The sequence below is a fragment of the Nuphar pumila genome, chromosome 7, assembly GCF_984573655.1.
Source record: "Nuphar pumila chromosome 7, dmNupPumi1.hap1.1, whole genome shotgun sequence".
Taxonomy (NCBI): domain Eukaryota; kingdom Viridiplantae; phylum Streptophyta; class Magnoliopsida; order Nymphaeales; family Nymphaeaceae; genus Nuphar; species Nuphar pumila.
The window spans coordinates 65,811,930-65,824,055 of record NC_143255.1 but is presented as its reverse complement, the minus strand read 5'-3'; the positions used below and the strand labels follow the sequence as shown (position 1 = coordinate 65,824,055).

The 12,126-nt window shown below is 39.2% G+C and overlaps 1 non-coding gene across 1 annotated transcript; it reads right to left on the bottom strand.

Annotated features, from left to right (window-relative positions):
- Window positions 1-2,568: 2,568 nt before the first annotated feature.
- Window positions 2,569-2,674, bottom strand: LOC149832364 (small nucleolar RNA R71). Its single transcript, XR_016433525.1, has one exon. It is a non-coding gene; the product is annotated as a small nucleolar RNA R71 (small nucleolar RNA).
- Between the last annotated feature and the right edge of the window lie 9,452 nt (window positions 2,675-12,126).

Below are 12,126 nucleotides of genomic sequence, written 5' to 3'. Positions count from 1 at the left end.
TACTTGATTCTTTTAGGTTTATAATTAGTGTGAGTCTTAATTAATTAAGTCTTAATTTTAAGTGTTTAAATTAGCCAATGTCTAATTTAGTCAACCTAACCTAACCTAGTCAATCTAGTCAACCCAGTTAGGTTCGTCGTGTCCATAGTCTAAGTTGAGTACACCTAGTGAACCTAGTCACTCTAACCAAGTGTGGTGTGAGCTTAGTTCTATATTCAAACCATCACTCTTTGGTATTTAGTGAATTAGTACAATTTATTTTCAAGTTAGATTAATCTCAGTGTAAGTTAGTATAGGTTTTCATTTAGTCGATCTAATAGATTTTTCATTGTTTGTCTAAGGTGTTTGCTAACTATTTTTAGTAATTCAATTAGCTTAGTTGCAATTAGTTGGTATTCATTGTAGTCATTCATTCGTATAGTTAAGTGTATTTTTAAGTATATTAATTGCATTGCATTATTAGTTCATTCAATTCTTAGTCATAAAGTGCATCTCATATTTCATTTACCTCTCATTTAACATCATTGCATTTAACATCAGCATATAAAGTGTCATTCAGTACCATTTAGGATTGCATTAGGGTTAGATTGCATTTTTAAGTGTTTAAAATAGCTTTATAAAGTGAATAGTGCATTGAATCCGAAACCCGATTTTTGTCTCGACGCATTATCACCATTTCATGTGCAACAATTTCGAGTTTTCAAAATATTATTTTTCTATTCACTTTATTGGTGTATTAACTGTATGCAGACCCAATTTCAGCTCAATCCGAGTTGGTTTGGTCTGATTTTTAAGCATTTTGTGAAAACTGTTTTTTCTGGTTTTTAAATTACAAAACCTTTGATATCCTGATTTTTCCCAGATTTGAAACGCTTATATCTGGAGTTCCAGATACTGTTTTTCAATTCTGTAAAAACTGTCAGATTGTTTAATCTGTCAGTTGCAGAACAGAATAAATTTCGGAAAAATTGGATTTCGTTTGCCTTGTCAAACAATGGTTTTTCGATAACCTGTCAGTATGCTATTTTACACTAGTTAGGGGCAGTTTCGTAATTTTCGTAGTTTCGGTAAATTAGACTTGTTTTCCATAATTTCTGCATTTTAGGATTTGCATCATCATCATACAGCATTAGTAGAGTGAAATTGGTTAATTTTAGAATTAATTTAGTATTTTATTTAATTTTTGTTTGATAAATAGCATTTGTTTTGTAATTTTCGTACAATTAGAAATAGTTTAGTTATTGTTTTCATTGTTAGAGTAGAAAACTAACTTTGTATTTTTCTGCATTTTTAGGTTGAAAAGTATATTTATTGTCCAGGGTTATTATCCAAGTGAGAAGATTCTCTACGTGGCGAAAAGACTGAAATACCCTTGGCGTGGAGCAGAAGACTGATTGCTTGATTACTTTTCTTTTAGTGATTATTTGCAGTTGTATTAACTTTATAATTGTAGGTTGACATTTGTCATTAATAAATTGAAATTTATAGAAATATTGTGGTTAATTCCTGTTCCCTGTGGATTCGACCCGTACTTACCACTTTGTGGAAAGTCGGTTTTAAAATTTTTGGTTGACGATTTTCCAAAGTCTTATTGAAAATACTTGTTTTAAAAAGAGCATTCCAAAATATCAACCAAATTTTGGCGCCGTTGCCGGGGAACGGCGAATTAATTACTTTATTTCTTAGAGTTTGATTTATTAATCTGTTTTAGTTAGTTAATTAGTTGTTTTCTTTTTAGTTAGTAGGATTAGTAAGTGAATATAGGATTAACATAGTTAGTAAATATAGGATTCACATATTGTTCTTTTTAGGATTCACTTAATTATCATTCTGCAAGGAGCGATTAGACAGGTGGGTTTTAGAAAAACATAGTTTGTGATTTCCTGTATTTATTTGTTTTAGCATTTTAGAATAGTTTACTTTGTTATTTAATTATTTAGTATAGAATTCTGACATAGCTATATAGCATATTTGTTTGTTTTTAGTTACTGTTATTTGTTTATTTACATTTTAGTATCTGTGCTAGTTTATTTTTTTTAAGTTAGGTCGTTTGCTTACATCTGGTCTTAGTAGCAGTGTATGCAGGGTCGACGAGGTCTAGGAACCCCATTACACCCATTTGTTGACAACCCAGAGAGAATTTTACATTCTCATCGAAGTTCGGCAACAATGGCAGACATGGATCCTCCACCTCCACCCCCAGTTCTTTCACGCCCTCTGCGGGAATACTTCATTCCCACAGACTATGTTCAGCATCCTGCATTCGGCGACCCGATGTAGGAGCGCCACATTATGAGATTAAGGTCAGCATTATTCAGATGCTTCCATCCTTTTATGGCCTTAGTCATGAGGATCCTTACCGACATTTAGATGAATTCCTCAAAATCTGTTCTACTGTTAAGATACAGAATTTCGATGATGATGCGTTGAGGTTGACTCTATTCCCTTTTTCATTGAAGGACAAAGCCAAGTATTGGCTAAAGTCCTTAGATTCTGTAGAAATAGAGTCCTGGGATCAGTTGCAACAGGAGTTTCTTCGAAAATACTTTCCCATTGGGCGCACGAACCAATATCGTAGAGCCATCACTAGCTTTTCAGAGCTAGATGGTGAGCGCTTTCATGAGACCTGGGAGAGAATGAAGGATCTCCTCAGGAAATGCCCCCATCATCAAGTGCCGAAATGGAAACTGGTGCAGAGTTTCTATGATGGATTGTCTGACAAGAATCGTCAGATGATCGACTCTTCATGCGGTGGGACATTCATGTTGAAGAGTGAGGACGAAGCATGGAGGCTATTTGATACATTGGCCGAGAATTCACTCCACCATGCTTCGAGCTCTCATTCTAATAGAGCTACACCCAGCATTCAAAAGAAAGCTGGTGTTCTTGAGATTGGTCCATCTACTGCACTGCAGTGCAAGGTAGACATGATTGCTCAGAAGTTGGACCAGCTTCTCTCAGGACCATCCACTACACAGCAGGTGTGTACTCTTTGTGCCAGTCCGGCACACGAGATCACTGAGTGCCCTTCGGCAGCTCAGTACCCTGAATTTGTTCAAGAACAAGTTCAGGCAGCTCAGGGTTACGTCAGACCGCGAATAACCCATTTTCATCGACATATAATCCGGGTTGGCGTAACCATCCCAATTTTTCATGGAAGAATCCACAGTCTTCCATGCAGATGCCTACATCCTCTCAGCCAGTTTGGCAGCCATCTTTTACTCAGTCATTTCAAAGACCAAACTATTCTCAGTCTTCTTCTTCTTCAATTCCTTCCCCGATTCAGCTGGAGTCTGCCCCGCAGACATCTTTTGAGGAGAGACTTCTCCAGGCATTCCAAGAGGTGAAAACCTCTAATCAGAACGCCTTTGAGAAGTGTAGCCAGATTTTGAGCTCGCATACGCAGTCCATTGCGAAGTTAGAGTCGCAAATGGGACAGTTAGCTGAGGCTATTAGCAGGAGACCCGAGGGTACATTGCCGAGTCAGGCTGTCATGAACCCGAAGGGTAAGGACCAGATGACTGGAGGCCTATTTCATACTGAGACACAACAGCAGGCTAAATCAGTTATGCCCTTGAGGAGTGGACGTGAGTATCACGTCGAGAGCAGAGAGCGAGAGAGTAGAGAGAGGATAGAGGAGCCAGAGACCATTGTTTCACCTACGTCGGCTCAGCCATCATTATCATCCCCATCATCACCTTCATCATCTTCATCCTCAGAGAAGAAGAAGAAGGATAGGAGTGAGCCTTCTCACAAAGAGGAGGAACCAGCAGAGTATATTCCCCTACCACCCTATCCCAAAGCATTAGAGTCTCCTGGTTATAGAGGGAAGCAAGGTGCGAAGATCCAGGACATGCTTGACATCTTCAAGCATGTGCAGATCAACCTACCTTTGCTCGATGCTATTCAGCAGGTGCCGGCATATGCCAAATTCCTGAAGGAGCTATGTACGCAAAAGAGAAAATCCAGAGAGCGAGTTCCTAACAGGGTCCATCTGACTGAGCAGGTGAGTTCAGTACTTCAGCATCAGACACCACCAAAGCTCAAGGACCCTGGAGCCCCTATCATTGCTTGTACTATAGGGAACATCCGGATAGAACGCGCATTGCTCGATCTTGGAGCAAGCGTGAACATTCTGCCCGGATATTTCTTTGATTCTTTCGGTCTAGGTGAGATGAGATCGACTCCGATTACACTTCAACTGGCAGATCGTTCCGTCAAGGTACCGAGAGGTGTCTTGGAGGACGTGCTAGTTAAAGTGGATGACTTTTATTTTCCAGTCGATTTCATTATCCTTGATATGGAAGGAGTAGACAGCCATCACCAGACTCCGATTATTTTAGGCAGACCATTCTTGGCGACTGCCAATGCGTGCATCAATTGTAGAACCGGAGCTATGGATCTCTCATTTGGCAATAGGAAGGTAAAGCTGAATATTTTCAATGCCGCAATGGGACCAGCAGGAGACATGGACTGCTTTCATGTAGACATTGCACAGGAGTTAGTGGAGGAGCAGCCCGAGTTGTACATTACTGAGGATTCTTTAGATTTATACCATATAGAGAAGAATAGCGGTGTAGATAGAGTAGATGTGTCTAGAGTGTCGTCAGAGAGACCACCTTGGGGAGCGGTCAGGGAACCTCTTCCACCACTTGCTAAGACTCCCGCCAAATCGTCGATCGAGTCGCCTCTGAAACTTGAGTTGAAACCCTTACCGGATTCACTCAAGTATGCATACCTCGGAGATGATGAGACTCTGCCTGTGATCATCTCATCCTTGCTCACTGAGGAGCAGGAACAGAGACTGCTGACTATTCTTCGAGAGCACAAGGCAGCGATTGGATGGGGAGTTGCTGATCTAAAGGGGATTGATCCTTCATTCTGCATGCATAGGATCCATTGTAATGAGGAAATCAAGCCATTTAGGGATATGCAGAGAAGGCTAAATCCCAACATGAAGGAAGTGGTGAAGAAAGAGGTGCTGAAGTGGTTGGATGCTGGAATCATTTACCCTATTTCTGATAGTCAGTGGGTCAGTCCGATTCAAGTTGTGCCGAAGAAGTCAGGACTCACTGTGGTTGAGAATGAGAAGGGTGAGAGAATTCCGATGAGGACCACGACAGGATGGCGAGTCTGCATCGATTATAGGAAGTTGAATGTGGCAACTAGGAAAGATCATTTCCCATTGCCATTCATTGATCAAATCTTAGAGCGACTCGCAGGACAGAGCTACTACTGTTTTCTAGACGGATATTCAGGATACAATCAGGTAGCTGTCCATCCTGACGACCAAAAGAAGACCACGTTTACATGTCCTTATGGCACCTTCGCATTTAGACGTATGCCTTTTGGGCTCTGTAATGCCCCGGCTACTTTTCAGAGGTGCATGCTTGCTATCTTCTCGGACATGATTGATGATGTGATGGAAGTTTTTATGGATGACTTTTTTGTGTATGGCTCTTCTTTTGAAGATTGCCTCCACAAACTTGCTCGAGTACTGAGTAGGTGTGTGGAGACCAATCTCGTCCTGAGTTGGGAAAAGAGCCATTTTATGGTCCAGGAGGGGATTGTGCTAGGACACATTGTGTCCAAGCGTGGTATTGAGGTTGACAGAGCAAAGGTGGAATCCATTTCTCGTTTGACTCCACCCACCTCTGTGAGGCAGATTCGATCATTTTTAGGGCATGCGGGATTTTACAGGCGGTTCATAAAAGATTTCAGCAAAATCTCTCGACCGCTTTGCACGTTATTGGAGAAAGACCAGTCCTCTGTTTTCGGGGAGGATTGTATGAAGGCCTTTGAGATTCTCAAAGAGGCCTTGATTACTGCACCTACTTTGAGACCTCCAGATTGGACTCTCCCATTTGAGATTATGTGCGATGCATCTGATTATGCTATGGGGGCCATTTTAGGATAACGCATTGATAGGAAGCCCTATGTGATCTACTATGCGAGTAGAACTCTGTCTGATGCCCAGATGAATTATACTACGACAGAGAAGGAACTACTTGCGGTAGTTTTCGCATTGGATAAATTTAGGTCCTATTTACTCGGTTCGAAGGTGGTTGTCTATTCTGACCATTCTGCATTGAAATATTTGTTGAATAAGAAAGACACCAAACCGAGGTTGATTCGTTGGGTCCTACTACTACAGGAGTTTGATCTCGAGATTCGAGATAAGAAGGGAAGCGAGAATGTAGTAGCAGACCATCTTTCCAGACTGATCGTGGAGACCACGCAGGATCAAAGACCGATCAGTGATTCTTTCCCCGACGAGCAGATCATGTCAGTCAATACATCACAGTTACCCTGGTTTGCAGATATTGTGAACTATCTGGTTTCGAGGTAGATACCTGAGCATTGGAACAAGAATGAGCGTGAGAGGTTCCTATCTCAGGTGAGGCACTATTATTGGGATGAACCGGAATTGTTCAAATATTGTGCAGATCAAATCATTAGGAGATGTGTTCCGGAGGAGGAATACCAGTCCATTTTAAATTTTTCCCATTCGTTAGCCTGTGGAGGGCATTTTAGTAGTAGGAAGACGGCTGCAAAGGTTTTGCAGTCAGGATTTTATTGGCCTACACTCCACAGGGATGCTCATGAGTTCTGTAGGCGATGCCTGCGATGTCAGCAGATTGGAAACATGTCCAAGAGGGACATGATGCCCTTGCTGCCGATTTTGATAGTCGAGATTTTTTATGTTTGGGGCATTGATTTCATGGGACCATTTCCGCCTTCATTCAGAAATTTATACATTCTGGTGGCGGTTGATTATGTGTCCAAATGGGTCGAGGCTGTGGCAACCAAGACCAACGATCACAGAGTAGTGCTTAAGTTCATTAAGCACAACATTTTCAGTCGTTTTGGGGTGCCACGTGCGATGATTAGCGATGGTGGCAAGCATTTTAGGAATATACAGATAGCTTCTCTGTTGAGAAGATATTCTGTCAATCATAGATTCACCACTCCGTATCACCCGCAGACTAGTGGACAGGTTGAAGTGTCCAATAGGGAGATTAAGCGAATTTTAGAAAAGACAGTTCGTCCGGACCGCAAGGATTGGTCCCAGCGCTTAGATGATGCACTTTGGGCATATAGAACTGCATTTAAGACTCCCATTGGCATGTCCCCGTATCGCCTTGTATTCGGGAAAGCATGCCATCTTCCTGTCGAGCTAGAGCATAGAGCGTATTGGGCTATCAAGAAATTGAATTTTGACCTCACCCAGGCTGGCAAAGAGAGAGCACTGCAGCTCTCAGAATTAGAGGAACTCAGGAATGATGCATATGAGAATGCCAAATTATACAAAGCTCGCACAAAAGCATTTCATGATAAGCATATTGTCAGAAAAGTGTTTGAGCCAAATCAGAAAGTATGGCTATACAATTCTCGTTTACATTTATTCCCAGGGAAGTTAAGATCGAGATGGACAGGTCCGTACATTGTGAAAGAAGTATTTCCACATGGAGCAGTGACATTATTTGATCCTATGACCCAAGGTACATTCAAGGTAAATGGGCAAAGACTGAAGCCCTTCATTTCAGATGCCTTGCAGGATGGTGAGTGGGAGATAGTGCATCTCACGAAGGCATGAGGAGTCGACCAGAGGGATGTATCATATGTACATTAATATATTTTTCATTGTAGTGTTTTTCTTTATTCAGTATTTCATTTCACATGTGCTAACTTGTGTTTTGATGTATGCAGGATGAATTTAACATTTAGTGTATCAATTACCAAGTACAGAGAAGAGTTTTCAAAGAATTCAAGGATCAGATGAAAATCAACTTCAGAAGCTTAGAACAAATCAGGTTGTATCTATCCTTTCTCCCATATTTTTGTTAGTGTCTCTTAGTGTGCATTTGCTTTACATGTTTATTCATTTTGTATGCCACTAGGGACAGTGTCATTCAAGCATGGGGGAGGTGGTTTAGATGCATGCACACAAAAATGTCATTTTTTTTTTTTTGTATGACTGGTAATCAAAGTAGGCATTTGAGAACAAAGTGTAGCATATATGATTGTTTTTGGCATAATCTAACAGTTTGTAAATTTTTAAGCCCCATAAAAATTTTTATTTTCGGAACTGAGTCAAATAGAGTAGTTATTCATGAGAAAATTCAAAGAAAAGAGAGTATTTGATTGTTAGAAAATTTTGAATCACTTTAGTATAAGTATGCACAGTATGTTTTCTGAAAGAAATAAGCAATGGAAAGATGTGTTTGAAAAATGAGTTTAAAAGAATAGAGCTACGTTTAGTTGTTGATGTCTTCGTGAATCCTAGTAGTAGAACTCAGACACGAGATGAAGTGTTTGAGTATCTTAACGAAAAGGATAACGAAGGAGATCATCTTCTTGTCTAAGTCGATATCTGTGGCCTTTGTAGTTCGAGTAAGTAGAATCTGAAGGGTGTTTTGCACCTGGTGCCCCAAAGCCAACTGGTTTGGGAGCCACTGGTTTGAAAGCTTGTTACATGGACTGCATAGAAAGCCTAAGAGATAGAGACATTGCACAGGACGAGAGGAAGACTATACGTAAACTATTAGAATAGAAAGTCTAGTGACTCGAGCAATTAAGTCCGAGGGATACTCTGTATCTAGTGCCCTAAGGTCGGCCGGCTTGGGAGTCACTGACCCAAAGCTCGCTACACGGGTCACGAAAACTGACTATTCGAAATAGTACTCATATGAGAAGAATGCGCAAGAGCTCAAAAGTGGAAGAAAAAGAGGGAAAATGAAAGAAAAGAATGAGCTAAATAAGAAATTTTTCATTGCTTAAGCATAAATGTGTATTACTGTGCAGAAAATATACAAGTGAGAATAAATGAGTAAAACATGAGAATACTTGACTTTCGGAGAAGAATCATGAACTAGCTATAATATTAGAAAAGTGAAGGAAAAGAATTTTTACTGTGGTGGCATGAGATTTTTAAACTTGTTTTGAGAATGTCAATTACATGAAATATGTATTACAATTGTATTCTTAAGAGCCTAATATTTTTGAAAGATCATCCTCGCATTTCATTGATGTTTGTGGGTAGCATCACTGCAAACCCTCACGAGACCTTACTCGTCCACTAGTGTAAGCTAGGGGTTTAAAGGGCTTGTTGCATATGTTAAATGCAACCGTGATTCCTACGAAAGTGAGTTAGTTTTATGCATTCATACTTAGCATTTCTTGTCTTCGTTGCATATCATAATTAGGGTTTGTTAAGGGACTAACAAACATTCAAGCATGGGGGTATTTGATGATGCATGAAATGCACATCATGTAAACAAGTTTTTCATGCATTTTGTATCAAGTTTAAGGTTTTAAACCCATGTTTAGATGTGTTTTGATAGTAAGGGGCTATGGTTTGAATTTCAGAAAAATCGGAGTTAAAATGAGAGAGTTATGGCTATTTCAGTGTTTGGGCACGGATTTCGAGGTGGATCAGATCCATATCTGACCCAATTAGGTCACTTGGACATTGGATCAATTCTTAAAAAGCCTAAAATCCAACCCACACACATATCCATACCCATTTCAAAAAGTTTTGCAGAAAACCCCTCAGAAAGTGGCCCTTAGTAAAATATATTTTTATAACCCTGTTTCTGAAAACTATCAAAAGTATAAATTACAGTTTTCAGCAAACCCTAGGCGTCTTTGGCATTGGGATTGGCGCCTCCTACAGTGATTCTAGCTCCAGCACCTTCCAACCTCTCATCCCACTTCATTTCCATCGAAAATTGGGTTTTTGCTTGGAAATCAAGCATTACTCTATCTCTCTTTCCATTCTTTTTCGTTTCTTTAGTATCCTTGCTGCGTTTTCTCACCATTTGCTGTGTTTTTGCAGGTGTAGCAGAGGTGGAGACCATTAATCTTGCTTGGAAGTGCGAAACACCCCAACAAGATGAGCTGGCCCTACCTCCATCCGGTTTTCTAAGCCCTCCGATCGCGAATCGGCACCCGTTCCATCTTCGGTGGATCTCCAACATGTTGCATCTGTAGATATGCTGTTCGTGGTGACATTCCAGCATTCTCGAACCATTCGGGACGTCAATCCAAGGCCATTGTCCGCTCTCTTCTTCCCCACGATCGTCGGATCGCCCTAGAGGTAGATCTTCTTCTCCCTTTTCTTCTAGCTAAAACCCAAATCGTGTGTGCTTGTTTTCGTGTTTTCTTTTCTGTGTGTTTGCTGTATTTTTCGTGTTTCAACCTTAGTATAGCATTCGTGCACCGACCAGCACGTTAGATCTAGGTGTTGTTTCATTGTTTCATGATTCAAGGATCGATTTTTATTGTTTTTATGCAAAACGTGTAAATCGGCTAGAGGTTCTTTTAGCCGATTTGTTTATTTTTGTTTACAGCGTGTTCTACAATGTTTTTTTACAGAAAACTTGTTTTAAAAAGTTTATTTTGATTTATTCTGGGCGTTGGGACTGGATCAAAGAACGTTTTTATTGAAAACCAATAAATCGGCTAGATCCATTCTAGCCGATCTTGGTTCGTTTTGAGTTTGAGCCTTTGATCGGTTTTTGCAGAAAAAACTGGGTTAGCAGACCGTATTTAGATCATATTCAAGTTGAGTTTGCTGAAGTTCCATGTTGAGTTGAGTATATGGTGTCGTAGGATTTGTTTTTCAACATTCTTTGAATTAGAAGTGCATTTTTGTTAAGTGTGTGTGTTTAGATCGAGTAATCCGTGTAGTTAGCTGTTTGTGTGGTAGATAACAGTCTTGTGAGATTGTTTAATTCAAAGTTCATAGTATTAGTTTTGTTCTAAATATTGTTTTTGATGTTTTAGTGTTATTAGTGTTTCGTTGTTTTTGAGAAAAATACCAAAAAATTAAGTTTTCGTGTGTTCTTGATTATAGTGTCCAGTCGACTATCGTTTACTGTTCATTTAGTCTAGTTGTTACAGTAGTACTTTGTTGATTAATATTTAGTTAAAGTCGATTTTTATTTTGTGGTAATTGTAGTGGTAAGAATCTTCACTTTGTGATGTTTTGTGTTAGGCGTGTAGTTAGGGTGTTGTTCATGTTCTATGTAATGTCTACTTCCAGTATCATATTTCATTAAAGTGATTGTCATTAGTGTAGTTATATTGATTAAGATTCGTAGCATAGTATTATTTTAGTTTTGAATTTTTATGTTTTGAAAGGTCGATTTTTAATTAGGTAGCTGTCTTCCCCAAGGAGAGGCGGCAGCCATTAGAGCTCAATTCGAGCTCTAGGCTGCTTTTGGTAGCTTGTTAGCTTTTTAGTAAGTATTTCAAAGTGTCTAGCTACATTGTATTAGGATTTAGTATATTTAGACGTTTTCTTTTAGTACTTAGTAAGTTTGAATTAGGTGTTGTCGCCCTTAGTGTAGAGAGTCAAAATAATTTGGTAAGTAGGGATCTTCTAGAATCGTGTGGTTTGTCTAAAAAAAAAAAATCTTTACATTTTGAATGAGTCAAGGTAGAAGGGAGTTACATATTTAGTTTTGGAAATTTAGTTTGAAATCCAATTAAGTTGCCAAAAGGGGTTTCAACGGTTTTGAGAAAGAGAAGTTAATTATCTTCCAATTATTCTGAGAAAGTTCAAAACGGATAGTCTTTGTGAGCTGGGCGATTTTTAATGATTTCCAAATTTATTTTGCAAAGCATTTAAGGAAAGACAATAACTCCTCTTTGTTGGGATGGTTTCTACTTTACCAAAATATCAAAGTTGATTTAATCAAAGATTGTAACTCCCCTCTAGTTGGACGATTCTGAGAATTATCACTTTCCAATATTATCTTTGACATTTACTATTTCATATTTCTCTAATCGTCCATAGTACTTTAGCATAAAGTATGTTTAATTATTTTAGTTAATAGAATTAACCTTAGTTATTAATTATTTTAGTTAGATTGAGTTAATTAGAGTTTACTTGATTCTTTTAGGTTTATAATTAGTGTGAGTCTTAATTAATTAAGTCTTAATTTTAAGTGTTTAAATTAGCCAATGTCTAATTTAGTCAACCTAACCTAACCTAGTCAATCTAGTCAACCCAGTTAGGTTCGTCGTGTCCATAGTCTAAGTTGAGTACACCTAGTGAACCTAGTCACTCTAACCAAGTGTGGTGTGAGCTTAGTTCTATATTCAAACCATCACTCTTTG